The sequence below is a fragment of the Panthera tigris genome, chromosome A2, assembly GCF_018350195.1.
Source record: "Panthera tigris isolate Pti1 chromosome A2, P.tigris_Pti1_mat1.1, whole genome shotgun sequence".
Taxonomy (NCBI): domain Eukaryota; kingdom Metazoa; phylum Chordata; class Mammalia; order Carnivora; family Felidae; genus Panthera; species Panthera tigris.
Window position 1 is genome coordinate 114,947,220 of NC_056661.1, and position 25,350 is coordinate 114,972,569.

Genomic DNA, 25,350 nt, shown 5'->3' on the forward strand with positions numbered 1-25,350 from the left:
TTATAGGGTCAAGTTGAGGATCTGGTTAAGGCCGACCTTCAGTAATTTATAGTGACACCAATTGGTCCTACTCTGGGGTTTTCCCCAGCAGCCCTCAGATGTCCAAGTGCAGGCTTGGAGAAAGTTCTAGCTGATTTTGTCTGAGTTGTGGATTTGGCCTGCCAGTGGGATTTAAAGACAAAGAGGCAAGGGAGTATAGGATATTTGCAAAAATATTTAAGATAATAAATAATTGAATCAAAGATAGACAGGGAGGGAAGAGAAGACAGGAATGAGATAATGAATATAGAAAAGGTAGAGAGATGTTTCAATGTATATGGAGAAGATAAAGGGCTACTTGGTAGTTATACCAATTAGATTGGAGAAAAAGTATTATTGGAGTATTTTAACCAGCTAGAAAAAAGAGAATGTCATTGAAGAACTAAATGGTTGAAATACTGACTTTGAAGGCAAAGCAATCCCAGAGTAGAGAATCATGGAGAAAGCAGCAAAACTAACTTCAGAAACTTTGGGAGAGTTGAGGTAAAGGCAATTGCAGATGTATCATTCCTAAAATGTAGTTGGGGCACAGATTATTTGGATAAGGTAATGGTGGTTAAAATTTCCTATCTTGGTGAAATATTTGCAATTTTGACCATCACCGTGATAAATAGAGCCATGCTTAATTATTACAACTTACATAAGTGATGTCATGCACTTAGGATAGTTCTATGATTTTCCCAATTAGCTAGTTTTCCTTTAAGTTGGGGATATTTTCCACCTTTTCACATTACCTTTACCATTCTTGAGGACTTGGAGAAAATACAATTGTTCCAGATACCCTTTTTAAACCCCCAAATTGGGGTGGACACCTATAAATATCTCCACAGCTCCTTGTGGGAGAGTGCTGGTTTAAGTCATAATTTCTTATCTAGGAAGAAGAATCCCTTACTCTGATGCCTTTTGTACCTGAATTCAACATTGTATGCAGAGAAGAGCTTATAGTCCTAGGTGATGATTTACTTGTTTGGCTAAATAAGAAGGAACCAGGACAGGATGAGTTTGGAGCCTAGGTGACTAGGGAACCCTGGAAGGCTTTCTCCCAGAGACAAACTCTCTTGATCTTCACCTGGTTGTTTTAGGGTTATTCCCTAAGCTTGAGCAGTCACAGCGGGCCTTGTCCTCCTAGGCATCTGAAGTGGTCATGAACAATGTTAAAAGCTAATTTTCAAAAAAGGGTAAAATCTCTACCCTCATACAGTTATAAAAATGAACACATATTAAAGAGTTTATTTAACTCATGATGCTTTGACTGATTAAGAGGAAAAAATTTAGAAAGCACAGATTTATATGGAGTAAAGGAAAGTTGCCATCAATGTGAAAATGGAGGCAAAACTTTTTTCCATGGAGGGGAGACAACTCAGTTGAATCTCCACTGGGTAGGACAGAATTTGCTTGCCTATAGACAAGGATTATTTTGCGTTGCTATCCGTTATCTATACTTTAAAAAGTCAAAGAATAGTTCCAATAAACTGAGAATCAGAAAATATAGAAGAGCGAGTTATAGATAATGCAGTTTTCTCTTGAGCATAAATTCTTCTCTATAGCAAGAACTATTCTCTCCTTCTGGTCCCCTGTTCCCTGTTCTGCTAATAGCTTGCAGAACTGTTGGCTTAAACTGTAGGCTCCTCAGTGAGATAACACCTTTCTGTGGAAAGGACCAAAAATGTAAACTTTTCAGACATTTAAAGCCATTGGAGTAGAGAACATTTTGATTAGTAAATAAGCATTAACATTTTTTTCTTTAACTTTATTATTATGGGGCCAGAAGAAAGTATGTGTGGGAGCCAGAGAAGAAGAGAAGTAAATAAGTTCTTCTTCATAAAGAAGGATGGGATTTGGGGTGAGTAAGAGGACTGCTTGGGGTGAGTGGCTTTATTCTTTAGTGCTTAGTGCCCAAGAGTGGGAGGTTGCATGGGTTCTCCTGGCTGGGGCAGGAACTCCTTTGGGGTGATTTTCTGAAGTACTTTAATAACTGCCTAGTGCTTCAAGGTCAGGATCCAGTCATTTCAAAAGAGGCCCTGCAGGTCTTTTTCTTAAAAAAGCAGCAGCCCAGATAGGCTTAGTTTAATGGGTGGCTTACCTGAGTCGGTTAAATCCCATTGAACTCACTTAACTGGCCCTGGAGAGGCAAAATCAGTGGTTCTCAAGCTTGGCTGCACATTAGAATCATCTAGGGAGCTTTGGCAAATACCCACCTCAAGAGAATCAGATTGAATTTGTCTGAGTGGACCTGGGACTCAGTATTTTAAAAAATTTCCCCAAGTGATTATAATGTGCAGTGAGGGATGAGGACTACTGGTCTAAGCAGTGTTTTTCAAACTTGTCTGATGGTTAGGATTCCTAGTAGAATTACCAAAGTATACCTGTTAAAAATACAAATCCCCAGACCTTTCTGTGGCGACTTGGGTCCCACAGTGTTCTGGGGTATAACATAGAAATCTGTTTGACAGATTGGGTGGGTAAGGGCTATGTTTGTGAGTCCCTACTGCAAGGAAACTTCACAGTCCTTGGGTTTGGCTAACAGCAGTTTTTGAAATTTCAATGCTTCTTTGCTGAATATAGGTTTGGAAGGATGGCTCTTTGTTCACTATATTGAGAGATGGTATTTATACAGATCACTTAGGTAGTTTGGTTATATACCAGTTAACATGTGGAAATAAAACTTCCTAGATGCAGGGCAGTGATAGGTGGGAAAATGGCTCCCCAAAAGATACCCATTTCCTAATCCCTAAAAGCTATAAGTGTTACTTTGTGTGGAAAAAGGGTCTTTGCAGATGTGTGCTTTAAATTAAGGATTTTGAGATGAGATTATATAGGATTGGCCATCACAAATGTCTTTTGTGTTGGAACCTGGAAGAGGCAAGGAACAGATTGTTCCCTCAAGCACCTGAAAGGGAGTGTGGTTTTGCCAACACCTTGGTTTCAGCCCAGTGAAACAGATTTTGGATATCTGGCCTACAGAACTGTGAGAGATTAAATTTTTGTTGTTTTAAGCAATGAAGTTTGTGGTAATCTGTTAGAGCAGCCACAGGAAAGCACACAGTGCTTCTTAAAATTTATAGTGCATATGAATACCCTAGAAAATGTGGTGCAACTGGGAATCTTATTCAGTGGGTCTAGGGTGGTGCCCTAGATGTGGCTGTATTTCTAAGAAGGTTCCTGGATGATGCTGATGTTGCAGATCTGAAGGCCATACTTTGAGGAGAAGGTTTAAGTGGTAAATACAGAGGAGAGATGGGCATGAACATGTTTACTGAAGAGAGAAATCTGGCAGTTTTATAAAAGTTTTCTAAGCCCATTCCTGTCATATCTAACTTTTCCAATCATGTCATATTTCTACCGACAAAGGGAAGATCAGGATTCAGATAGCTGCCCAGATAATAGAGATAAAAATTAATTAGATGATGGCCTCATTTCCCTCTCTGGCAATGCAGACCTGGCTAAAAATGGTGTGTGGCCATTTTAAAGTAACAAAGGGATAATTGCTTCAGCAGTCACATCTGTAATATGTCATTATTTTCTAGAGTGTCAGTGGAAATTTCTGTACCTATTGAGAATGGGCATGGGTGCAGAAAGTTCATTTAATTTCAAAAGCTATAAAAGCTGAAAATTAAAAAAAAAGAACCCCTACCCAACCCATGGGTGATTCTAATGCTAGGTGTGGGTGAAGAGTTTTTGCTCTGTAGTCTAAGGCTGATTTAGCAACAATGTTGAGTTTAGCATTGGCCTTGGGGTGGTTTTTAATCTGGTGTTTATCTTCCACTTAAGGTATTGTGGTACGAAGAGCAAAGGAGGAAGAACCAATTTACTTATATGCAAGCTCTTTTGATAAGGGACAAGGTGCAAATGAGGAGGGTACAGAGCAATTATGATACCTGGGTGATGCTGAAATACACAACTTCCCTTAGAGAACTGTCCCCAGTCTTTTTAGAGGTGACACTGTTTTTGGAAATTTGATTTCAGGCTCTCTCTTCTTTCTTCTTTATCATTCTCCCTCCAAAAAAGCTTGAGGGTGTTCAGTAGCATTTTATTCTTTTGTTATTGTGGCAAAATATATGTAACTTAATATTTACCTTTTGAACCATTTTAAAGTGTACATTTCAGTAGCGTTAAATATATTCACACTGTTACATAGGCATTACCACTATCCATTTCTAGAACTTTTTCATCATTACAAGTACAAACTCTGTACCCATTAAACAATAACTCTCCATCTTCCCTCCTCCCAGCCCCTCGTAACCTCTTTTCTACTTTCTGTCTCTGTGAACTTGACTATTCTAGGTACCTTATGTAAATGGAATCACACAGTGTTTGTTCTTTTGTGTTTGACTTATTTCACTTATCATAATGACCTCAAGATTCATTCATGTTGTAGCATGTATCAGAATTTCTTTACTTTGTGTGGCTAAATAATATGCCATTGTATGTATATAGCATATTTTGTTTATCCATTCATCTTTTGGTGGACATTTTTTGGTGGACATTTTGGTGGATCACAATGTGGACAGTTTTTGGTTATTGTGAATAAGAATTTTATCTTTTAAGTCAAGATTAATTTTAATCATCGTAAAAATGATTTTTGAGGATTCCATGCCTTTCCTTTCAAGTTAATGGAAGCATTCCCATGAAAGCAAGGTTGGGGATTATTAAAATAGGACAAAGTAACTTTTAAATTTTTATCTGCATTACAGATGAAAAAGTTTTAATGAATGGGTTTACCAGCAAAAGGAACTGAAAGCAGATACTTGGAGATGGAGAAGGACAAATAATCATGGACAAAGCTGTCCTTAGACCAGAGGCATTGGGATGCTGCCTTGGATCTACACTTTAAAAGCCCCGCTCTGGCCCTCTTGCAACATTTCTTGCAGGACTAAATGGATGTTCCCACCTAAAGCATGCCCCTTTTCTAGACATTGTTGTGCTTTACAGATGGGGGTGGATGGTGGTTGTAAGACAGAGTGAGAGCCCTGAATGGGAAGACAATGAGCCTCATTATGGGTTTCTAGCAATGCTGCCCATATTTAAGATTGTTTTAGGTCTTGCGGAGTCTCAAACACTTGATAGGATATTGAATCTGGTTAGTGAAGGAGATTGTTTAGAGGTACAACTGTGAAATAGATAAGGTGTTTATTCTATTTATACTGTAGAGTAGAAGATTGGCCATCAGACTCATCTGAGAGATGAGAAAATCAAGGACCACATAGGTGAAGATCTTAAAAGTCTCATTAGTAGTCACTGGCAGAGACAGGGTTTGAAATCTGTAGCTCTTCCATTTCTGCCCACAGCTTCATGCAGTGGAGACTTCTTAGTCCAGTTTTTGTGACTTAGTGATTTGAAGGCTTCGAGTGAAGTTTTAGTCCTGACCTACTATCTTGGAAAGTAGAGTCAAGAGACTTGAGTCCCAAAGTGGCATGTTTCCTAACCAGCAGTTGGGATTTGGGAAAGGGCCAACATTTTTGGACCATAGTCTCCTCATTATTTTAAATGGGAATAGTCCTTCCTGCTCTGTTCACACATCTATTATGAAAATCAAATGGTATGAAAACATGAAATGCCATGTAAGAAGCTAAGGAGAACTTGAAAAATAGTGAGGGATAAAGTTTTGTAGTCCTTTGGTTTGGAAGCATTATACTGCTATGCAGGAGGAGTGGGGAGAAGGAGTAAGATTCTGACCTATTTTACATGTGCTCATCTCTTTCCATCTTTTCGCTCATTTCTCTTTATATCTTTTCTTTGTCATCTCAGTAGGGAAAAGGGAAGGGTTTTGTGTGGGAGGTACCTGGGCTGGATGGGAGCAGAAAGAGCCTGTACTAAGAAGTCTGGCTGAACTGGGGTGACCTGACAAGGCAACCTGACAAATGCATCTTGATGTCTCAATCCACTGTGAGTATGCCACAGGCAGCAGGCTGGGTGACTGTCAGTGACAGTCCAGCTGCCACCAGAGCCCAAGGCACAATCACAAAGTGGGACAAGTTTACATGTAATGGCCTTCTGTTTCCCTCCCAGCATCCTCGTCCTTCCTCTACCCCTCTTCTATTCTTGTACTTTTCTTTTCCCACTATCTAACCCTGACCTTCAGACACCCAGTTGCTGTGTTCTGAATGTCCAAACTTCTTCCTTGCCATCTGCTTCCTTTCTAAATAGTTAAAAAAAAAATAACCTTGCTCCTTTGCATTGTAATCACAATGCTGAAATATCAAACTCTGGAAGGTACTGTTTTTATTTAAATAATTCATATGAAGATGGAAATTGATAAACAATGCTCACAGTGGTGATTTGCATTATTAAAGGTTGTTGACACCAACGAATCTTATTGGTATATTAATAAGAGAGAAAAAGTTTTTTAAAATTCTGTTTTAAAGTTTATTTATTATTATTTTTAAGTTTATTTGTTTTGAGAGAGAGAGAGAGCGAGCAGGTGTGTGAGCTGGGGAGAGGCAGAGAGAGGATGAGAGAGAGAGTCCCAAGTAGGCTCTGTACTAAGTGTGGAACCCAACACAGCGCTCCATCTCACAACCACGAGATCACGACCTGAGCCGACATCAAGAGTCAGACACTTAACTGACTGAGCCACCCAGGCACCCTAAGGAAAAAAAAAAATAACAGCAAGTTTATTTCTCCCTTATTCTTACCCACGTCTAACCTAGTGTGGGGGGATGGGCATCTAGTGGGAATTTTCTGTCATTCACATATCAGGCGCTTACCATGTGTCATCTCATTTAACCTTCATGTAAACCTATGTAAAACGTATTATCATCCACGTTTTACAACTAAGGAAACTGAGGTCCAGAGAGGTTAAGAGATTTGCCTAAGTTACACAACTTATAAATGGTAGTGCTGGTTTCAAACTCTGCTTTATCCCACATTTTCAGATGTCACATGGCTTCATGTAAATCACCAGGACCTTGAGGTGATTCTAGGGTCTAATGTGTGTTGTGGTAGCAAAGAGGGTGAAAGATGGGGCTGGAAGTGAGGGTTGGGGTGGATTGTGGGGACCTTGTATTCTGAGTTAAGCAAAGGTATTTGACTTCACTGTGTATAAGAAGTAGACTGTAGGTATCTGGTAGGCTACCATTATCTTTTCCCCCAGCATCCAGGATGATTTGCTGCTCATGGTGGGAACTGATGTCATGTCTCCACTGTTCTTCTTTTGTTATTGTGGGTCCTAGGCCTGGTTCTCTTTCATAGAATCCTGGTAAGCGATCTACCTGTCTTGGGAGGAAATTAGAGAGTGTGACTTGGGAGGGGGGCAGTGTAGGGAGTAGAAAGAAGAAGAAGAAGAAGAAGAAGAAGAAGAAGAAGAAGAAGAAGAAGGAGAAGGAGAAGGAGAAGAAGGGGAAGGGGAAGGGGAAGAAGAAGAAGAAGAAGAAGAAGGGGGAGGGGGAGGGGAGGGGGAGGGGGAGAAGGAGAAGGAGAAGGAGAAGGAGAAGGAGAAGGAGAAGGAGAAGGAGAAGGAGAAGGAGAAGGAGAGATATTATTCATTGAGAACAGAGCTTCCCAGGACTTTTGCTGGAGGATGAGAACAAAATCAAGCCTCCTCTTTACCATTTGGCACTGATACCTTCCTATTTATATCTCCAAGGGAGAAGAGAATTTGGGAATGGAGTTAAGTAATGAGCAATTAATGACTATCATGGGTACTTAGGGCTTTACACTGTCACTGGTTATAAGAATCCCAAAAGCCAGGGAAGAAACATTCAAAGGTTAGAAATAACATCGCCAAAGAAATAGTGACAATTCAGTAATTTTTTTACTGACATTTTGATTGTTGTCATCGCTTTGTGAAACAGAGGGACTTTGCCTTGGTGAGCAAGGATGTGCACAGGGAGGGTGGGGCTGGTCTGTTGTGGGATGTGACATGTGATAAGAGACCTGTTCTGACTCTGGGAATGATATCTGTAATTGACCTCCTGTGCATGTCGGTTCTCATCTCTTGCTCTGTGCTGTGCTCAATGAATAAGTTGTTTTTGTATTACATAAAATTACCTTCTAATCATCCCTGCATCATCATTTACTTGACAGTAGCACCGAACAAGCTGAAATGACTTCAGCAATATGGTCTCTCATTTTGATTTTTTCCTTCCCTTCTTTGTATCTTGATTGGCCTCACCTCCCTTTTCAGACACTGTATTCCTCTTTTCAATTCTTGTGGTTCACATTACATAATAATATTTGCTGTTTACTGAATACCTACTGTGTGCCAGGAACTTTATCTATAGAATCTCTAGTCCTCCTTGTACCTCCACAACAACATTATTTTTTTTAACAGATGAGAAGAATTGAGGCTGGGAGAAAAATTGACTTGTTAAAGTTCATCCAGGTGGTAAGTGACTGAGCTGACATGAATCCAGGCCTGTCTGACTCTAAGCCCACACTAGTCTTGAGAATGCACCGGGGGTGGGGGAGGCAGTGTGGGGAGGTGGTGGTTATAGTTGGGGAATGCTCACAGTACTGAGATTGGCCCCTGAGAACTAGACTCTATACTCTCGTATCTTCTACATGGAAATCCTTAAAAAATCCCTGGGCTACAGGACAGCTTAGGGTGGGTCATTTTGCTTTATATGGGGGTATTTTTGGTCATACTTCAGAACAATCTGAATTCCCTCTTTCTCTCCTAAAGCAAAGCCACTATTCCACTTGCCAGGAGCACAGTCTAGATTGAGGTAGGGATAGAGGGCTTCTTATCTCCTTATTGGGGAATCTTATCTTTTCAAATGTAGATACTTGGTTGAAAGCTTGTGGCTGGAAAACTTAAACTCAGAAAAAAAAACAGAATTGATGAAAGTGAAATGAACTTTGTGTGGCAAAGTTCCACACAATGGCTACTTCCTCATTCTTTATCCTTCTCTCAGCAACTTCTGCCCTACCTGAATGCTTTTCTTAGTAATTAATTTCCATTTGAAGAAACATCTAAGAGAAGACAGTTAACATTTATTAAACAAAAGTGTGTGTTCACTGAATCTTCATTGTGGCTCCATAGAGGAAGCCTATTACCATGCATGTTAATGTGAGGCCCCGAGGAACAAAATAACTTGACTAGCCTCACTTGTCTGTAGACCTCCAGGATGCCAGTTCAGGCCTGGGTAATTCTAATTCCTTTCCCCACCCAAGTATGTGGCCTGACAGGAGCCAAAGGGAGAATGACTGGAGAGCAGAGCAAAAGGTGGCCAGTGGTGCTGATTAGTCAACTTCAAGAAACTTAGTGTGGAGGTCCTGCTGGATACTGAAGCTGTTATTAGAGGAAGGGCATGAAGTAGGGATGGGCCAGTAGAAACATCAACAGCACTATGGGCGACATCCCCTGAGTGCACACTGGCTTTGGTAAGTAAGTCTGTTATTGTACTTCATCCTGCAGCCCATCCTGTGAGTAGAAGGTCTCAACCTTGTCTTACAGGTGAAGGAGCCGAGATTCGAAGAGGCTAACAATTACCCTTGGCCAGAGTTAGGCAGTGACAAAGCCAGGCTAATATAAATCTGAAGTTGATGCTTCCCACCAGTGTGTATGATACTTGAATAGAATGCTTTTATTTTTAAAGCATCAGCAGTACCCTTACCTGCTGCTCTTAGACTGCAGTGGAAAAGGAGCATTGAGGCATTCTCAATCCTTCACTCTGAGGAAAAAAGGACAAAATTGAGGGGCTAGACTCTTACCTACCATAGAGGCTCTTAACCTGGAGTCCATGGATGCCAGGAAGTGAATAGAATTCAAAGGAGTCTGTGAACTTTGATGGGGAAAAAAACTATCCTTGTTTTCCCTAACCTCTAACTGAAATGTAGCATTTACTTCTATTAGGAATACAGTGATATTAGCAACACCTAGAGCTCTTCCACCCGTAAGAATTACAAATATTTTCGTATCACATTATAGTTTGTCAGATCTCTCAATAAAGCATGTACTCTTAGAACAACTTCAAAATTAGGGAAGTTATTAGACTCACTGCTAGATCTTGTTATTTAGTACACTAATAAAAAGTGCTGGGGCACCTGGGTTGCTCAGTCAGGTTAAGTGTCCGACTCTTGATTTCAGCTCAGGTTATGATCTCACAGTCATAGGATTGGGCCCTGTGTCAGGCTCTGTGCTGAGCATGGAGCCTGCTTGTGATTCTCTCTCTCTCTCTCTCTCTCTCTCTCTCTCTCGTTCTCTCTCTCTCTCCCTCTGCCCCTCCCCCTGCTTGTGTTCTCTATCTCAAAATAAATAAATAAACATTAAAAGAAAGTGCTATACTACCATACACAATTCTAAGAAAAATTTGCCAAATGTAATTACATGTAATGAATTTCCTTTGTAATTCTGTGAATATTATTTTATGCGTTATTTTATTTTGAGAAATGAGTTATGGGTGTCACAGACTACCAAAGTGTTCTTGGCCCAAAGATGATTAAGACCCTGAACAAAAGCAGCCAGGACCTAACATGATTCACACTTCCCAGGGGAGTGCTAGAAGTAAGGTGGGTCTTTGTTTTCTGAAAAGACTTAGTACAAAGGAGGGAAGAGATGGATCTAATGGATTCATTTGTTCATCCATTCATTCATTCATTTATTCATTCACAAATAGTCACACGCTGTGTTGGGCTCTGGGGATACTATCAGGTCTTTGCCTCATGGGGATTATATTCTAATGGACGGTGACATCACTTAAACAACCAATAGGCAATAAATAATATGGCTTGGAGATCTGGACCATGAGAAGGTGCCTATTAAGGGTGGAGCAAAAATTCTAGGCCACGGGAGCAGGAAGTGCAGAGAGACAGGGAGAAAGAGAGAGAAAGAGAGTATGAGCTTTCCTGAGATAGAGAGGAAGGCTCTTGAGAGGTTTAAGGTGCTAGAGCTGCTCTGTCCAACATAGCAGCCAACCAGCCGTATGTGCCCATTGAGGGCTTGAAATGTGGCTAGTCCAAATTGAGATGTACTGTGAAGGTAAGATGTTCTGGATTTTAAACACTTAGAACCAAAAAGAAAAAAAAAAATAGTAGAAGATCTCATTGATAGCTTTTAAATATTTATCATATCTTGGTAATATTTTGAATATATTAGCTTAAATAAACAAAATATATTATTAACATTAATTATGATTGTTTCCTTTTACTTTTTAAAATGTACAACTGAAAATTTAAAATTACTGCTAGGTGGCTAGTAGTATATTTCCTTTGGGTAGCACTATGCTAGAGTAGAAAGAAGAGAGGAGAGGGGATTTTTGTGGTGATTGCTCTGGATTGTACATTTAGACACTTACATGTTTTTCAGAGATGAGGTGTGAGTAGAGATTGAAATTTCATTCTCTTTTATTTCGCAAATATTTTTTGAAAATCTAGTAGGTGTTGGGGATATGTGCCTTTCTAGAGAGACATGTGTGACAAGAGACAAACAAGTTACATGAGAGATTTAGGGATTGTGTTACATGAATGAGAAGAGCAGGGTGAGTGGGGGAACCTGCTTTAAAAGTGTTTGTTGCAAAGTCCCTTCTGAGATGGAGTCATTAGGTTTTGAGGAGTAGGAGCCCACAGTGGGAAAATCATCAAAGCCTCCACTCAGCTCTGTAATCCTTCTTATCCCTTCTGGATAATAGGAATCCCTTTTAGCATTAAAGCAGGCTTCTCATTGCAATATATGGCTTTTCTAATTAGTTTTATTTTCTTCTCCTTCTTCAAAAGGATGCGGCAGTTTCTTAATTCATCAGGTAGGGAGGTGGAGATGGCAACAATGAGTGTGCTGCTGATCTCCTGCTGACTGTGCTCCAAATGGTTCTGAGGCTTTTACGAGGGAATTCCCTCTGTGGTTGGTCTGCAGTGCTGTTCAGCTCCCTTGACATTTATCGAGCTGCTTGCGTAAATGGGATGCTTAAAAAAAGTGCCATCCTTCTAGATTGGGTTTTAAGATCCTGTCTTGCAAATAGTGTTTCTTTTTTTATAAGACACTTCTAAAAAGTTTGGAAGTCTGCTTTTTGGTGTTGTGTTGTTATGTCTCAGTTTTAAACGCTATCTTCTGCTTCAGTCTTTAAATGATGATGATGATTACAATAAAAATAATGGCATAGCATTAACTAAGCACTTACTATCTACCAGGTACTGTGCTAAAAATACTTTACATGCATTATCTCATTTAATCCTCATAACATGAAGACGCTGTATGATTTGGTGGTGAGACATTCTCAGATTGCTTGGGTTTGGTCTCAGCTGTATTACTGCTAGCTGTGTGACCTTGGGCAAATGACTTAACTCTCTGTGCCTCATTTACTCTTCTGCAATATGAGGATAATCATAAGTCCTACTCAGCCTTTCCCATAGGGTTGTGGAAATGATTAAATGAGTTAATATATATAATGTGCTTAGAATAGTGCCTAGTCTGTATTAAGCCCTATATAATGGTAGGATATTATTGATATGAAGTAATACCACTATTAGCCCCATTAAACACATGAGAAAAGTAACATTTAAATTAAGTTACTTGCCCAAGGTTACCTACCAAGGAACTGACACTCTCCTACTGCTGCATTGAAGTACTGAGAATATTTTCTGTTGGCCCACACTTCCCCTACATGTGTGAGGATTTGAAAAATAAGTGATATGGACTTGTTTTTGGCCCTGGGCTCCAGAGGACCATATGCTGTCTTTCATATAGGAGAACATTACATGGCTGGAGAGCTTTGGTTTTTGGCAGTTCTACCCTATAATTGTAAAGTATACCTTTTTCTGCTAATGGCATCTTTCCAGACCCCACTTCTTAGTATGAAGTGACAGAATGGACAGGATAATCAGGAGCTAATCAGAACGATTAGTTCTTTTGCCTTGGATATTATTTCCTAAGCCTCAGGGAAAGAAAAAGACCATCTGTTAGATTAACTTTCTGGAAACTTGTTGCCTGGATTAGGAGTAGGGCTTGGTCAGACAAGTCTGGTTTTGCATCATGGCATTTCCATTCCTTCCTTGAATAATCTGGGCAAGTCCTTCACTTTTCTGAAACCTAGTTTCTTTATGTATAAAATGGAAAAGATCATCATGACTACCACAAAGAGTTGTCTTGAGGATTGAGTGAGATCATGTGCAACAATAACTGAGGGCTATATCAACAACTACTAACAGTGATTATCTCCATATTACAACTGTGAAGGGCTTATCACATAGTATTGGTTCAATAAATAGAAGCTGCTATAATTCAATTCCACAATGACATGTGGATCTTTGTTTGATAAAAAATTTTTTCTACTGTTAGAGAACCCAGGATAGATCATTGCCTGGTTGTTATTAGGCATATGGGAGAACCTATTAAGGACCCTAAGCCTCTTTGCTTTTAAGGAAACTTCCCAACATGAGCTAAAGGTCAAGTTGCTGATTGTTGGATTAATCCTGGCTCTTAGAATCTTCTAGAATCTTGCAATCTTCATCTTGCCACCTAGGAGACAACAGAGCCTAGGCTTTTACTGAGCTCCAGTCCCGTTTATCCAACTACCTATTTGGCTTCTCTACTTGGATGCTTACTTGGTCCAAATTGAGTTTACCATATGTTTCTTCAAATCTGATTTTCTCTGTGGTATCCTGATGTCAGTAAGTAACACTATCCACCAAGTTGCATAAAGAAGAAATGCCAAGTCTTCTTTGCAACTTTGTTCTTTTTATCTTTTGTCAACTGTCAATCACCAGGTCCTCCTTATTCTTCTGGAATCCCACTACTGCAACCCTGGTCCAGGATTTTCCTGCTCCTAGGTTATTGCCCCAGCTTCCTAACTGGTCTGCTGACCTCAGTGTCACCTTCTTCCCATCTATTCTCAATCTGTCCTGAAGGTAGATGATCTTTTAATGATATCCTCCTATTTAAGTCCCTTCAAAGGCTTCCCACTGCACGTAAGATAACATCCCAGATCCTTGCCATAACCGACAAGGCCCTGCATGATCTGGCTCTGCCTACCTTTTCTGCTGCACCTGCTACCCTCTGAATCTAACATGAAGGGCTTTCTTCCACCCCAGTGTTTTGCCTGCTGCTCCCTCTGCTTTCCCAACCTTCCTCCATTATCCCCCTTTACTAGCTACTTCAAGTCTCAGCACAAATACTTAAAATATCTTCTTCAAAGCAGAGTTTTCATAACCACATCTGCCTCCCAACCCGATTGAGCTCTGTGTTATATGCTTATAAGCCCCATGCACATATTCACCACACATGTGATTATTTGCTTATTGTCTATGTCCTTTGTTAGAATATAAGGTCCATGAGGGTCTTTTATTTTTGTTCAAAGCAGAAGGGCCTGTCATTCTATATCTAGTCCAATTACCACGGTTTACTTATTAGGGGAATGGGGCCCATGGAGAGGAGTCTTCACAATCCTAACTTGTAAATTTGTTAAGAATATGACAGAAATGTTACTGAGAATTTAGTTCCCCTATAAATGAATTAGTTTATATCCAACAACTTCACTCAGAAGGCCAATTTGTGCACCTGCTCACGTCTTTTTCATTTTGCCATTCATTCATTAGATATTTATTAAACGCTCTAAGATGCCCAGAATTATTCTGGGTGTCGAGGATATAGTTGTAAACAAGGTAGACAAAGCCTCTGTCCTCAGAAAGCTCTCATTCTAGGGTCGGGATACAGACTATAAATCTATAAGCAAACAAATAAGAGAATCTAGAAATTAATAAGTGCTAAAAAGAGTACAAACTAGTGTATGTGGGTAGATTGGGCATCTTTAAGTTGGCATGGTTGGGAAGACCTCTTAGAAGAGGCAAAATTTGAGTTGAGACCTGAGTAATGAGTAGGCAGCCACATGAAGTCACTCATTCATTCAGTGAATATTTGTTAAGCACCTACTATATGCTAGGCACTATGGTAGGTAACTGAGGATCCAGTAGTGAAGAAAATAGACAAAAAAAGATGAATAAGTAAAACATATGGTATGTTAGTGGTAAGTACCTTGTAGAAAAATAAGTGTGGCAAAGGGTTAGGAAGTACATGCATACATGGGTGTGTGTGCATAGGTTGATATTTTAGAAAGTGAGATGAAGGAAGTGTTGACTGAGAAGGGGACATTTGAATGAAGACCTGACTGAAGTTAAGTAGAAACTATGCAGATATCTGGGGGTAAGAACATTTTAGCAAGTCCAAAGTCTCTGAGGCAGCATATGCATGGGTATTGTAAGAACACCAAGGAGGTTAGAGTGTCTGGAGCAAAGTGGATAGAGTTGTGGGGGGGGGGCGGGGGGGGGGAAGAGAACAACAGGAGATAAACTCAGGTAACAGAGACCACCTCATGGAAAGGATTTAGATTTTATTCCAACTGGGAAGCTAGTGGTGGGTTTTAAGTAGGAGAGTAGCACAGCTAATTTTGTAGCTGCTTGGGGGAGATGGCTGATGGGAACAGGAAACCAGCACATAACTTCAATCTCCATTTTGAAACAGCTTAATTATGAAGTTTCCTGTCAGGAAGTAGTCCTTTGAGGATTTTTAAAAAGATTTCCCAACCCCTGAAATAGACAAAGTTCATGTTTACATAAACCGAGAGAGGAAATGTTAATCTCAATAAAACGGTGGATCCTGAATGTCTTACTGGACATATGCTGTGTCCTCTTTAAAGTCTTGCTATCAACACCCCTTACAAATAGCTCTGTTGTGAGTTGCTGAGGCATGACCAGAGGGCACCTCCTTTCTCCCTCCCTGTAGTATGAAGTCATCTTACTCTTGCCCAAGTTACCAAGACCCTTCTCTGCCAACCACAAACCTATTCTTTAGCAGATACTAAGTTGGTACCAGGATGCAAGAGAAAGTCTGTAATTTTGCTCTGTTAAGGAAGTGGGTATACTGCTTGTTCAGCCTCTGGCTGTGAGAACTTTTGATCTTGCCTCCCTGTATAGCCATTTTTAGAAAATGACAGTTTGTTTACAATACTGAGTCTGTGGTCTTACGTTCCACACACTTCGACCAGGAGTCTCCCTGAGTCCATAAGAACAGAATCCAGCTCAAAGCTGGAGTTCTAGGGCTAGACTGCAGTTTCAGGAAGCAGAAGCTACCTTGGACTGGGGCCCATGACCTTTACCTTGGGTGCCCTGTTAGCTGGGGAATCTCTAAGATCCCAGAGAGGGGAGTAGGTCATTGATACAATGACAGAGATGAAGTTCCTATCAGTGTTTGGTGGCTGAGTGTTCAGAGCAGTTTACATTTGATTTAGAGAGTTATAGAAATGTGACATTTAAAAAATCTCAAGTGTTGCAGAGTTATATCCATGCCTACTATGGCGGCAAAGCTTGTCTAGGCAGAAGTGGTTTGGTTTCTATTTAAAATCCATAAAGTTCAGCAGTCACCTCAGGGGTGTGACTGGATGGCCATGCCTTTCCAGGTTCCTGGGGCTCAGCACACATCATGGGGTTGAAATGCTGCCAAAGTTACTTCTTTGTTTTGACAGTGATGAGGAGAGTTGAAGGCTCTGAGCCTCTTTGCTTTCCTAAAAAATGCAAGCAACGCAGCCCTGTTCCTGGCTCCCATACAGTCATTGTGGGGGTAGTGGTGGTGACTGAATCAAATTTGACAGAATGAAATAAAAACTTTTGTAAAAACAGTTACTGACATTTGCATACTGCTTTAGAGTTTTCATACATTGTCTCAGTTGGCGCTCACATTAAGGTGAGAGAGACAGGTTTATTATGATCGTTCCACTCTTATTGATGAGGAAGCTGAAGCTCAGAGAGACTGAGGTGCGTCCTGGGTTGAACAGCTCTCAAGTGGCAGAACAAGAGCTGAAACCCACTAAACTCAAAGCAAATCATGTCTTGTCCCCTGGGGTAGATTTTCTTCTCAACTTCACTTTTCAGAAGCTGAGGCACAGGGATATTAATATGCCCGAGTTCACATTGCCTGGATTACAAGACTGTTGACTCCAGAGTCCATGTTCTTAATCAATGTTTGGACTTTGGAATGAGGTAATCCTATTAAGTGAAACATTTTGAAATGTGTTTTTTTTTTCTTTTATTTTTGTATGTGTGTGTATCTATAGAACAGAGAAATGGAAAATCTTGTGCCCCCAAATCTGTTTGTTTGAGATATCCTTTTGAGAAACACAGTCCAGGGCTCCATGCTCAGTTCTACAGGAATCAATGTGCAGTTATACCTGGTGGCATATGATTTATGGGCCCAAAGAAGAAATATTGGTGTGATAGGGAGGAAGTGGTGGGAAATACATGAGTGTAATAGTCATGTCAAAGATGCAAAACTTTTGGGGCACCTGGGTGGCTCAGTCAGTTGGGCGTCTGACCTCAGCTCAGGTCATGATCTCACAGTTTGTGAGTTCGAGCCCCGTGTCGGGCTCTGTGCTGACAGCTCAGAGCCTGAAGCCTGTTTTGGATTCTGTGTCTCCTTCTGTCTCTGCTCCTCCCCTGCTCATGCTCTGTCTCTCTCTGTCTCAAAAATAAATAAAAAACATATTAGAAAATTTAAAAAAGATGCAAAACTTTTAATAAAACATTATTTTTACATTTTGTTGTTTTGCCCAAAAGCAATACATGCTCGTTGTGTAAAAGACAGAAAACAAAGAGGTCTATGAAAACATAAAGAAATAAAATTCACCTGAAATACTATGACCCAGAGAAAACCACTGTTAATTTGGTGCATATCCTTGGATACCTTTCTTTTATGCCCATATAAAGGCTATGGGCATTGTTGAGGCTCTTGATACATAGTTGCAAGTTTCCTTCCCTAAAGGTCATAGAGTGTGACATCAATCTGCAATAGATGAGAGGGCCCTCACCATGGTTTTCTCACTGATACAGCGTTGCCAGTTTGGTAAATAAACATAATATCTCTTCTTACTCAGTATTTCTTGCCAGACCCTTTAAAATTTTTTGAGGCAAGGAAGATAACAGTTCTGGGCTATGAAACTTTTATTCTTTAAAAAAATTTTTTAAAATCTTTATTTAGTTTAGAGAGAGAGAGAGAGAAACAGAGCACAAGTGGGGGGAGGGGCAGAAAGAGAGGGAGGCACAGAATCTGAAGCAGGCTCCAGGCTCTGAGCTGTCAGCACAGAGCCTGACACAGGGCTTGGACCCACACACTGCGAGATCATGACTTGAGCTGAAGCTGGACGCTTAATCTACTGAGCCACCCAGGCATCCCTGAACCTTTTATTCTTGACCAGCTTAGCTCCGCTCCCCATCCCAATCTCTCCCCTTCCAACCTCCAGTGCTCCTCTCTTGCATATATCCTCTCAGCTTCTGGAGTCCAGTCTTTTCCTTTATGAAGAAATTTGAAAGACTCCTTGTGTTTCTCAGCCTTGGCTGCACATTGGAAACCACTGAAGAGCTTTACAACATCCCACATGCTGTGCCATACTCTGGACCAATTAAATTAGAATCTCTGGGGGGAGGGTGGTTTGGACAGACCTCAGCATTTTAAAACTTCCCAAGTCATCTAGAAAAAGCTCTAGATCAGTGCAAGTGTGATTCAAGTCAGGTCAGTCTTTCCATTAAGTTTCTTGTTTGTGGAACATGAACTTTTCTGGTTTCTCCTGCAGACTGAGTCTCATGTTGATCCCCTGTGGAACCATGTATGGAGGGAGTTCTGGGCTGTGTTTATTGAGTACTGCAGGATTCTCTCAAGTGGGTTTGGGGGCACAGGATTCTCCATTTCACTACCTACAGATACACACACACACACACACACACACACACACACACAACCAACCAACCCAAAAGAGTAGGTGTATTTACCTCAAGTACAGGGTTCAAAGCATTTCTTTCTTACCTGTGTGAACTTAGATCTAAGTATATCCTAATTTGGAGATAATAATACTTCATAGGGTTGTTGAAATGATTAAACGAGATAACATATGCCAAATGCTTTTCATAGCTCCTGGGATGCTCACTCAACAACTTCTGGCCTTGGTTTCCTGAGGAAGATTTCACTCCTCCTGGAGTAGCCCTGCATGTCTCTGGGGTAGTGCTGGGGTGAATCAGGTTTGGTGTGATCCTCCCTGGCTGGTCTGGAGGCATCTTCCTGCTCCCAAGTCCACTAAGGCATCTGCCTGCCATACTAATGTTCATAAAACTTCTGCATCTAGGCCTGAGTAGTCTCTCCCCTGGATAGTGCTGACTGCACACTGATGATGTTTTTCTTTTTGACTCTTTTTTATAAATAACAAACAGATGTAATGACCTTCCTTTTGTCTTTCCTCACATAGAATGATGCAGTTACTGAGTTTCAGTTTCCTTGTCCAATTACCATGCAGTCATGCTTCCCTTCAGTTGCCTTGAGTGGACATTGTATTGGGTGTTTGGACAATCCCTAAGCTTACTTATATCAATAGTTGCTTGATCTGATCACTTAAACATCCTGCCCTCCCCAGTTATGATATTGAAACTAGAAGTAAAGAATGCAGGCTTTGGTACCACTGCCTGGATTTGGATTCTGGCTACACTACTCTGGGAAAATGCATTCCCTTTTATGAGTCTTCAGATACTTAATGTAGAATGATCATAATAGTATTTCTCCCATTGGCTTTTTTTGTAATGCCCAAGTGAGATCAATCTTATCTTTTACCTGAATTATCACAACTAGGAAATGTTTAAGAAAAAACATAGTGAAGATTTTGTATATTTCAGATAAATAGGATAGCTACCCCTATTAACACAATAAAGTCAAGGAAATAAAAAAATACATATATATATATATATGTATATATATATATATATATATATACATATATATATATATATGTCTAGTTAAACTAACAAGGTATGTATTGGATGATGCAGCTTTGTCTCGGAAGGAACATGGTTTGTTGGGGGAAATAAATGAACAGGGATTCTTGGAAACTGAGGATGTATCTGTTAAGAAAAGCCATCCAACTTTGAGAAGGAGTGGTCAGGATGCTTGCAAAGTGAGAAAAGAATTTCTGTCAGATGGATGATGTTTGTGGGACAGTTTGCCGAGATAATTGTCTCTTTGCTGCTGCCATATTCTATGCCAGTAATGATGAAAGTAGTAGAGAATCAACAAGCAAATAAAGGGGACTTGAATCAAAAAGAAATTATAAACCAGTAAAAACGTGTTTCAAAGAATTTAGGTGCCCCTCCTTCTGAAATTAAGGGTTTCAGAACAACTAATTTCCAAGAATGGCAAAGAAAAAAGCACTTTTGGGACACCTGGGTGGCTCAGTTGGTTAAGCATCTGACTTCGGCTCAAGTCATGAGCTCATGGTTCATGGGTTTGGGCCCTGCATCGGGCTCTGTGCTGACAGCTTGGAGCCTGGTGCCTGTTTTGGATTCTGTATCTCCCTCTCCTTCTCTGCCATTCCCCTGCTCATGCTTTGTCTCAATCTCTCTCTCTCTCTCTCTCTCTCTCTCTCTCTCCAATAAATAAACATTAAAAAATTTTTTTTAAAAAAGAAATAAAGCACTTTTTCCTCAAGGAAAATAATACTAGGAGATTCTGCTTTAAGAAAGCCTTGTATACAGAGAAGTTAACTTTCAAAGTTGGCAAATGGGGCATGTATGCTTGTGTGTGTGTGTGTGTGTGTGTGTGTGTATGCACAGCGCAGAATGACTCTTTTTTTTTTTTAATGATTATTTATTTTTGAGAGAGAGAGAGAGACAGAGGGTGAGCGGGGGAGGGTCAGAGAGAGAGGGAGACACAGAAACCGAAGCAGGCTCCAGGCTCTGAGTTGCCAGCACAGAGCCTGATGAGGGACTGAAACTCACGAACTGTGAGATCATGACCTGAGTCAAAGTCTGGTGCTTAACCGACTGAGCCATCCAGGCGCCCCACAAAATGACCTTTTAGGGTGATCTTCAAGTATCCTTCAAATAGGACCTCTCTGATGTATTCAGAGTTCCATTTTCCTCTTATCTAAGGAGTAAGCTAGTAATGTAGAGTCCAGAAACCGAAAACTAAAGTTTAGAAGTGATGACAAACTGAGGATTAACCAAAACTAAGAATAATATTTAAAACTATAATGGAAATCCAAATGAGGCCAGCTTATATTTTAATGTAATTTAATGTAGAACAGTTTAAGAAGAAGTTGTTTAAATTGGGGGCACCTGGGTGGTTTAGTCAGTTAAACATCTGACTCTTGATCTCAACTCAGGCCTTGATCTCAGGGTCGTGAGTTCAAGCCCCATGCTAGGCCCTGTGCTGCTGGTGGAGCCTACTTAAAAAAAAAAAAAAAAAAAAAAAAAAAAGTTGTTTAAGTTGAAAAGAAGTCACTTGACATGTGGAGTAGGTAGCTCATTTAAGAGACCCTATTGGGACCCTTAATGGCAAGAAGTGGGCCTAGCTGTGAACCTGTCTTGTGACTTGTTCATTATGGGAAGTCAGGAAAGTTTTCTGCAACTCTTGTGAAACAATACTTTGGGAGATTAAATATGGTAATGACTCTGCTGTGTGTGTGTCATTTAGGCTGATATAAGATACAGCCATACCCCTCCCACATCCTTATCCCAACTCCAACACTGAGCAGAGGTCACTAGAACTTATGTTTGACTGGCAGATATTTTTTGGTTGGTAAATATAGATAAGTTTGAGTCTGATGGCACTTTCTATTGCTTGTGCCTTTGCCCTATGAGATAGTAATACAGTTTACAGTAATACAGTAAGGAGCTGTTAGTGTTGTAGAAGTGACTTTAGGGTCTGCGGTGGGGGTCCCCTTCTGGATGCAGAGTCTGAATGGACTTGTGTGTGACAGGTCTCTGAGGGATTCTTCTCTCAGGCCCTCTTGCCATTTGTGAGGTGGGGGCCAGATCTCCACAGCACTAGGCTGTTGCTTCCCACTCCCCCAGCTTTTCCTGAGTTCCATGGATGACAACAGACTCTTCTGAGGGCACCTCAGCTTAAAGTTCTCAGAAGTAATTGGCTTTATCTCATTTTTTTGCCGCTGATGAGCTAAGGGTTATGGGACACCTCCCCATCCCCCCACCAGCCCAGATGGAGCATTGCTTTGGTCTGTGAAGTAGCTGTCACTTTTGTGATTGAGTTCAGGTCATTCAAAGTCTAGCAAACACCCAAGAACACTTTCCAAGGCGAGTAGGAATTCCTTATATTTATGAGCAGGTGTGGCTCAAGACGTTATGGTGAGCATACCAGCTCTCCTCATGTAGTGAACTCTTGAAGTTTCTCACTCAGTCTTCTTCAACAACAAAAAGAATTAGTGTTCTCCAATTTGTATGTCAATACAATGCTTAATTATAGTAGGGGGGCCGCTGTATTAGTTTGCTAGGGCTGCCATAACAGAATACCACAAACTGGATGGCTTAAACAATAGATATTTATTTTCTTACATTCTGGAGCTGGTTTCCAAGATCAAGGTGTTGACAGGTTTGGTTTCTCCTGGCGCCTCTCTCTTTGGCTTCCAGGTGGCTGTCTTCTCACTGTGTCCTCATGTGGTCTCTCCTCTGTGTGTGTGTAACCCTGGTGTCTCTTTCATGTGCCCAAATTTCCTATGCCCAAATTTCCTCTTTTTTATAAGGACAGCAGTCAGCTTGGATTAGGGCCCATTCTAATGGCCTCATTTTAATGTAATCACTTCTTGAAAGGCCCCATCTCTAAATACAGTCATATTCTGAGGTGTTGGGTGTTAGGACTTCAACATATGACTTTTGGGGGAACACAAGTTAGTCTATCACAGGCACCCTATTTTCTTTTACTTACAATGTGAAAAGTCTGGCTCATGTTTCAGAGCAGGAATGGAAACAAGCCCATCTTAAGTCACTCTGAGGAGGAAAGAGTTCCCAGAGGAAGTTTGGAGGTTTGACTGCTAGGGCATGGTGGAGCAGGAGCCAAGAGACAGATGAAATTGCTCAGTCTTGGGAGTACCCTTTCATCCCCATCTTTTAAAGGAAAAACAGCAATCTAAATCAAGCGCCATATTTTATTTGTCTTGACACTGTTTAATTTAACACCCTGCTTTGTAGTCAGACTAGGTCCCAGGTGTAGCTGCACAGTCTGGCATTGCCTGGGGCACCATCTAACATTGAGCATCTGCCTTTGGCAATTTACACTTTGTTGGTAGCTGAGCTGTCTGTCAGCAACTTCGAAAGCCCAGGAAAGCACATCTATCTTAATTACAGTGGAGAACGCATGGAGGGGCACGTAGGCTTGGGCGGTGGATCCCAAAGGATATCTTTTGGGAAAATATCTATGTAATCTGTTTTGCTGACCTTGAATGCCTCCTCTTTGAAAAAGAAAACAGAATAATGGTACATTTTTCTTTTTAAATTTCTTGTCTGGCCCACATCATCAGCTACCTCTTGTAGTATTTTGTCTGACAACTGAAAGCCAGGGGGTTGCATTAATATTCTTGCACTTTCTGTTTAATTTCTGGCTTGGGTGTGATTTCAGTAAAAGAGGCATGGTGATTGTCCTGGATGTTCATGTGGTATCGTTAACATTACTTCCAGGGTCTAAGTCTATCTAGCAGCAGGGGAAAGTGATACTTAATTGGATTTTTGCAATCTTAGAGGCACCAACTTCTCATTTCTTTAAAAGCTGGATATTGAGTTCAGAGTTGAACCAGCTCAACTCCAGCATTGCATCTACCTATTAACTTCACAGGCAGTTAAATAGAGGGATATAAAACCCCATGACTAATTGTGTTCATAGCAGCTGAAAACCAGATAAGGCATTCTCAAAATCCTTTTTTCAGCACATTGTGGGCAATAAATAAATTTTCAGTAATAAGTAATAATGCAAAATTTCCCTTTGTCTGTAGTCCTCTTATTGTTCTCTGTTCCCTGTGAAAAACCTCATATTTGCTAATTGGAAAGAATCTCGAGAAGGTTATTTTGGAAGGCCTTCATAGAAGGAATTATCAGAGGGAGCCTGAGAGGACAGGTCCCAAGAGAGGTAGAGAAGTATTCCTGACCGTTAATGGTGGCTGTAGGCCAAGGATGCCTGTGAGCCAGTTGTTCTCAGCCCTGGCTGACCATGAGAATCATCTGAGAGGTTTTTAATTAATACTGATGCCAGGGCCCTACCCCAGACTAAATCAACATCTTTTGGGAACTGGACATTTGTATTTGTTAAAAACTTCCCAAGTGATCCTCAGATGTAGCCCAAGTTTGTGAACTTTTGCTGTAGAGTGATAACAGTAGCTATATCAAGGGTTTGGGACATCTGCTAGGGGTCTAAGTCTTTAAAACTGTGAGAGTTGAGCATTTTGCCAAGGTGAGCACCTAAGAGCCCTTGAAGCCAGTTGTATGGTTTCCCCAAGCATTATCATCAATTTGGAATTTCCAGGCACCGAAGTGCCATTCCTACCTTACCTCCTTATGTCCTTGATTCCTCAAGCTGTGTATGTTTCATTAAAAAAAAAAAAAAACCCAAAAAACAAAACTGAATTGGTACTGACAAAAAATAATTATAAATTTTCTGGTCAGTGAGAATTTGTGTCATTGACTGGGTTGAATGGAAGTGGATACTTACTCCTTATCTCCAATGTTCTCATCTATAAAATGTAAAAATACTTCTAAGTGAACTTCTTGAAGTAGGATGTGAATGACATCCCCATTGACATTTTCCTCACTGGGTTCCTGTAAGTATCAACTGATACATGAACTACTGCTCATTTGAAGGCTTGTCATTTGCAGGTTGTCATTATTTTAGGAGGTCCTGAAAGGCTCTAGCTATTATCTTCACATTGAAGACCCCATCTGCTGCTTTTAGAGATCTTGAGATCACACTGAGATTGTCCAGGGTGTATAAGGAAATGCATAAGAGCTAAAAGTCCAATCCAGCCATCATATATCTGAGAAAGAGTTGAGAGGGAAATAGAATGATGACTTTGGAAATAGAATAATAGGGTAATAGAGGATTTATTAGGGTGCCTGTTAAAGACACCAAAACATATCCCTTTGGAATAATATAACTTGGAACTAGTGACTATACTTCATCCAAGGGAGGTGTGGGCAGCACGATTATCTAATTATGGATTCAGTTGTCTAGCATACAGAGAATGGGGCACATACAGAGAATGGGGTAGAGAAATAGGGGAAAAAAGAAAAATGAAGAAGCGCCTAGTATCTGGTCTTACTTTAAAAAAATGGTGTTGGATGATTGAAGAACTGTGGATTTGTAAGTCATAGAGTTACTCTTTTGCCTGCATCTGAGCTCAAATAAGAGGAATTAAAAGAGTATAATAGGATGTTCATAAATAACACCATCCCCCCCCCCCCCACCCGCTGCCAAAAAAAAGCTTGAAGCTTGTGCTTCATCATAGTTTTGCTCATAAAACTGTTGGTTGGGTGTGGTCCAAGATTGGTAGCCTTTATACTATGTGAAGAAGTGAGGTCCCTTAAAATGCTTTTTGGGATTTTCTTTTCTTTCTTTCTTCCCCTCCCTTC

The 25,350-nt window shown here is 40.6% G+C and overlaps 1 pseudogene; it reads right to left on the reverse strand.

Annotated features, from left to right (window-relative positions):
- Positions 1-18,337, reverse strand: part of LOC102959130 — a 98,969-nt pseudogene extending 80,632 nt beyond the window's left edge.
- Between the last annotated feature and the right edge of the window lie 7,013 nt (positions 18,338-25,350).